Raw genomic sequence first — 5,952 nt, 5'->3', positions numbered from 1 at the left:
ATGACCATAGTGTGTGTGTGTGTGTGTGTGTGTGTGTGTATTATAGCAGCAATAGATTTTTATTGGGATCTTCTTTTAAAACAAAATAATCTGTAGAAACAAAATCTCCCACAAGTAAACATGAAAGAAAAGTATGTTAGTTGAGATTATTATAAACATCCTAGAATCAAAAAATATTCTAGGTTGAAATTCCATAATGCAGCAAAAAATTTTGACGCATTAATACTTAGGCAAACTGTGGATTTAATACTATCAATAATAACACTTGATCTTTGAGCATTATAAAATGGTTTACAGATGACAAATTATAGAGCTTTTCATTCCTCCCACTAATCCTTATACTGTATATATACTTATCCTAACATCGATTTACTATTTATCAACAATAGTCCCAACTGTAATCTCACATTAACCAGGTTATATCTGAGTTCTGCCCCAGTTTTTAGGGTGGAATGTGCTGAAACTCACATATTACAATCATTTTTCAAAACTACACTAATTCTGAATTCTGTTTCTGACCAATCTTCCAGTCTCCTTCCTATTTTCTAACTATATATACATCTCACACCAAGGCAGTACCTTAAAAACTACTGCTAATACATTAATATAAATATAGGCAGTAATTTCTGACAAAGTTGTGGTATATTTACCAAAAAATTTTTATTTTAATTTTAAAGATTTAAGTACTGTTATAGTGGTAGTATCAAATGAAGATGATGAAGTCTTTTTTTTTTTATGCTTTCTGAATGCCTCCAGGTAGATGTGATCAGGAAATGGACTTCCCTTTTCACTCTTCTTCCTGAGAAATTTCAAGATACGACTGTTGGTCATTTTGACGTAATTTAGGATTTAATTTTTGGCCTATTTCCTCTTTTATCTGCTTGTCCCGCTCCACAATCCCTGTTCAGGCCTTTTTTCTAGTTGGAAACAGTTCAGGGCCGGCTGTGGTCATTTGATTTTAATTGGAAACTGTCTCTTTAAATTTCGAGGAGATCTGTGTGCATGCGTAATAGAACCCTCTAAGGGTGGGGCTGGGATGCCTACTAGCTCAGACACCCCTATAGTCACCAGAATGGAGGTGCACAGACAGCAAGGGACCAATGAACAGCTACCAAAAGAAAATAATGTCCACACCTTTATCACAGAGGTTCTGCCAGGCGTCTGTGGCCGCTCTGATCCTTCCCCCGCTTGGTCTCACCCAAGATGGCGGCTCCTGGAGCAGCCGAGCATCCCGTACTAGAAAGCAATAGATTTCTTGCTTCTGCCACAAATTGCCCCGGCTGTAAGCCTTCCAACCTTCTAAATATTCCTTTATATGTGGTTCAGAGTTCTGGGACCATCCCCTGAGCCTGCTTGGTTGAGTATTCTATGTTGTTGTTGGCAAAGGTCTTTACTACATGTCCACCCAATCCGCCATCTTGTTTGTTCTCCGAAGATGATGAATTCAATTTAGAGGATTCAATAGAAGATTCAGTATTATATAGGGTTCAAGGTAATACAGTTCAAAATTAAACAAAGATTGAATTATCATTTACATGGAGAAAGTCTCCTTACTTCTTGGAAGAAAGACCAAAATACAATGTTTTACTACTTACATAATATTACTAATTTAGTGTTTTGGTTTTTGCTAGTTACATCCAATTCACTTTTATGAACTTAACAGATGAGAACCTTAATTTTTGAAAGAGGCCTCATTTTAGTTTTAAAATGCAATTGTCTTTTTTGCCAGTTAAAATAATTTAAAGACATGCATGCGCAGTATGTTTGTGCTGTTTAAGGCAAGTACCAACTACATTTTAAAAGGTAATAAATTTACCAACTGTAATGTTCTCCCATAGGTGGGAAAAAACTATGACCGTTTATTTTTTTAAAGGCAAATGTTTAAATAGCACTTTATTTTTAGATCATTTAAAAATAATTTGGAACTACTAATTGGAAAACTAATTTGCTATGTAAAGTTTCATCTAAAGCACAATAAAATGTTTTAAAAACTTACAAAACAGAAAAAAGGATATCAAAAGGAAAAAAAAAAAATGACAGTTTAATGGCCTGTGGTCAAAACACATAATCCCTTATTACAAAGGACAAGCAACAGATACAGTATTAATGATATTCTTTTAATATTTTTACAAGTTTTAAATAATTGATTCCTACCGGCAATTTACAAGATTGTTAAGCAATTGTAAAAAATTTAGAACATAACCTGACACCAAGTGATGAATATAATTTCTTATGCCATGAGGAAAATAAGTCAACTTTTTACATTTCACTACTAACTTGTTGTAATTAAAATCCAAATGTTTCCCATTTTTGAAACATTGTCATTCTTTGGCAAAAGAATCAAAATAGCCATGAGTTAGGAAACAATTGTTCACTCATGGACTTCATTTTTTGCAAAATAAACTTGTTTTGTACAATGAATCTGTACAGCACCTGGGTTTTACTAAAGAATATTATATATAAGCAAAAATATTATGACTTTAATGTCTAATCTACTCCTAAAGCTTTAAATTGCCTTTAATCTCTTCATCAGAGATTGTTGCCTTTGAAGTAGAAGCAGATGGTAAACTTTGGGCAGCTGACAGAGATTTGGCCATCTTTCCAGAGATTTCAATTCTAATTTCATCACGAACTTGATTCACAACATCCTGACTTTCTTCTTCATTATTAGAGGGGTCAAAGATGTCATCCAGTGTATCATTGATCATTTCTTCAGTCATTTCCATTTTCATGTTTTCCTTCTGGAAATTCTGCATTGTTTGTAATGTCTTTTGTGGATCCATCTTGTTAACTGCATTGTTTTTGCTGTAGTAGACATTGCTCCAGCCATCTTCAACAGATAATTCATCACCTTTGCTTGTGTGGACATATAAGTGACTTTTGAATTTACAGGAAAGGTTCTTGTTTTCTGTTTCTGCAAATGGACAAGTTGTTTGGCTAAAACCCTGCTAGCTTCTTTATTACCAATCTTGCCATTTTCTTAATTTCTAATTCCAGCTGTTTATCTTGTTTCTCTAAAGCTGCTCCATCTCTGATCATAGCTCTCTGTGTGCCTCGTAACTCTCGATTCTGTTCATTACATCATCCGCTGTTTTCTTTTTGAAGATGGATGCCATGGTCAGGGACTGCGCCTGAGTGGCCCGACTCGGGAACTAAAAACCATAGTATATTCTTAAATTTATGTTCATCTGTTTCAGTTTCTTGTAGTATTTTGTAGTTTTATTTGTAGGGGTCTTTTGTATCTCTGGTTAGACTTATTCCTAAATATTTCATCTTTTGGGAGTCCTGATGTGGCACAGTAGGATAAGCATTGGACTGCTAGCCACAGCGTTGGCAGTTGAAACCTATCACCCACTCCTTGGAAACCCTATACAGGGTACAATGAGTTGGAATCAACTTGATGTCACTAAACAAAAACATTTCATCTTTTGGTTGGCTATTGTAAATAGCATTATTAACTGATTTATTGTTTTAGAGTTCTCAATGCTAGCGCCAAGTTTGAATCCAATGGCTTTTTGTATGTTGATTTTGTACCCTGTCATTTTGGTGAGTCTTTCAATTAGTTTCAGTAGTTTTCTCCTGAATCGTTGGAGTTTTCTATGTATAGTGTCTTATTATCTGCAAATAGAATTTTACCTCTTTGTCAGTTTGAATGCCTTTTATTTCCCTTACTTGCCTTATTGCTCTGGCTAAGACTTTCAGTTTAATATTGAATAGTAGTGGTGATAAAGAACATCCTTGTTTACTTGGCAGGATGTAAGTGCTTACCATCTGTCTCCTGATAGGTGTAACATAGGTTGGAAGCATGTACACTGTCCTCTGTTCATGTAGAGTACTTGATGCTGGGTTGTACTGATGTTGGCTGCCATCTATCATTGATCAGGTACTAAAGGAACAGGTGGTGGCAGGAGTCATGAGTGTGGCTGGGGTGTGAGGGAATGGTTGCTCTCCACCTTTGGGTAGGGAAAAGGAAAAACAAACTCCAACGTAATAACAACCACCCCCAAACAAGCAACAGCAACAATAACAACAAAGGAAATAATAAAGATGGAACAAGCAAACAAGGAAATAATAAACATAAAAAAGGAAAGAAAGAAGTCAAGGGAAGAAAAAAAAAAAACTGGAAAAAACAAAAAATAGGAAGTAGGAAACAGAATAGAGAAAGAAAATAGTACAAAAAGGAGACGTGAAAAAAAGAGAAACAAGAAAAAACAAAATTAGAAAAAGAAAAAAGGGAACTAGAAGGAAAACTAGAAAACAGGATTGAGGGCGGGACACCTGGGTGGTGCTTCTGCTGGTTAAGGAAGTGGCAGGGACAAGGCACCCAGTATGGCCTGCCTTACTCTAATGCCCATGGAGCTCATAGCGTTGGGGCACATGATCCCAGAAGGAGTTCTTAGCAGATCTATAAATTGACTGGGGGTAGGGCACTTAGTCCAGGGAAGACTTCCTGCCAGCTCAGAGGCGGCTGGAGTCCAGGTGTCTAGTTTCATAATGACTTCCTGTTGGCTCAGAGGAGGTCAACCCAGGGGTGGTTGGGTCAGGGCACTTGTCTGGCAGCACACATTTTGCTAGATAGAGGAGGCAGAGAGTGTGTTCCTCCAAACACAGGGGTGACATGCACATGGAGCCCAATTCATGCAGAGAATGGGCTGTACAGGAAGAGTTGTCACTGATTGCTAGATTGGGTTAGGGTTGGGGTTGACCACTTTTCTGCTTAACAGGAGGGTGTGGGGAACAATGTGAAGATTGTACCTTTTGGTTGCCTGTCACTAGTGTGGGTAGTTGTATGGTCCTAAGTAAGCAGAGCCAATTATTAGGTTGCCGTCCCTATCAGAACACTGCTTGCAGAAGTTCACAATGGTTGACAATGCATTCTTCTTTTGTCTCCTTGTTCACCATTTTTCTTCAGTTTCTTCTCCTAGTCAGTATTCAATCCCCTTCTCTATACTTTGATCTGAAGTTTAGGGTTCCAGGATTATCATCTGTATCTGCTTCAACTAGTCTCAGATCTTTGTTGTAAAGGGTTTGGGTAGCATGTCTGCTTAGTTAGTTATCTTGCTGGAAGTTTGATTTGCCTATTACTACATTCACTTCTATAGCTATTTCTTTATTTTGAAGCTCTATAATTAGGTATAAGGAGCACTGGTAGCTTAGTGGTTACGAATCGGCCTGCGAACCGCAAAGTCAACAGTTCGAAACTACCAGCTGTTCCATGGGACAAAGATGAGGCTTTCTTCTCCTGTAAAGATTTACAGCCTTGGGAACTCTGTACAGGGTCACTATGAGTCGGAACCAACTCCACAGCACATAACAACAACAACATAATTAGGTATACACATTATAAGTATTAAATTGACTTTTCTATGAAATACCTCTCTTTAGTCCTTTTCTTTGTTCTAAAATCTACTTTGACAATGATAGAGACACTAGAGTCTTCTTTTTATTAGTGTTTCCATATGTCAGTAGTTGGTTGTATTATGTTTAATAGGGTTGGATTTGTATTGACATCTAGAAAAGCTGCTGGTAGCTGTGTATTTCACATAATTTTTTTTAAGTTTTATTGTGAATTATGTGATAGTTTACATGGGAGAACATTAGCTTTACATTAATCCTATTGTATGTCATTTCATTGTCATGATTACATTCCCCTCCATGCATCATCAAACCACCAAAGGGTATAACCTGCAAGCCTGCCCCTTGGTTGTCAGCACACAGCTTCTCTCCTTCTCTGAGTCTAGAGTCCCCAGCTGCTCCATCTCTCCACGTCATCATCTCTGCATCCATCTCTGGCATCACTGTTTCTCTGGGTAGGGTCTTGCACTCCGCTCTTCCTGCTTGATGGTCCCAGGGACCTCTGCTCCTGGACTGCAAAGTCAACCACTCCCCACCTTCTGCTATAAAACATCTACTTTTACATTTCCAACCCTTACAGTCAGTCTTGATAGCAAT

The 5,952-nt window shown here is 37.4% G+C and overlaps 1 pseudogene; it reads right to left on the bottom strand.

The window, feature by feature from the left end:
* Positions 1 to 2,487: 2,487 nt before the first annotated feature.
* LOC102833024 lies at positions 2,488 to 3,116 on the bottom strand (annotated as a pseudogene).
* Positions 3,117 to 5,952: the final 2,836 nt, after the last annotated feature.

The sequence above is a fragment of the Chrysochloris asiatica genome, unplaced genomic scaffold, assembly GCF_000296735.1.
Source record: "Chrysochloris asiatica unplaced genomic scaffold, ChrAsi1.0 scaffold00086, whole genome shotgun sequence".
Taxonomy (NCBI): Eukaryota; Metazoa; Chordata; class Mammalia; order Afrosoricida; family Chrysochloridae; genus Chrysochloris; species Chrysochloris asiatica.
Note: the sequence above shows the minus strand (reverse complement) of the source record. Positions and strands in the feature narration are given on the sequence as shown.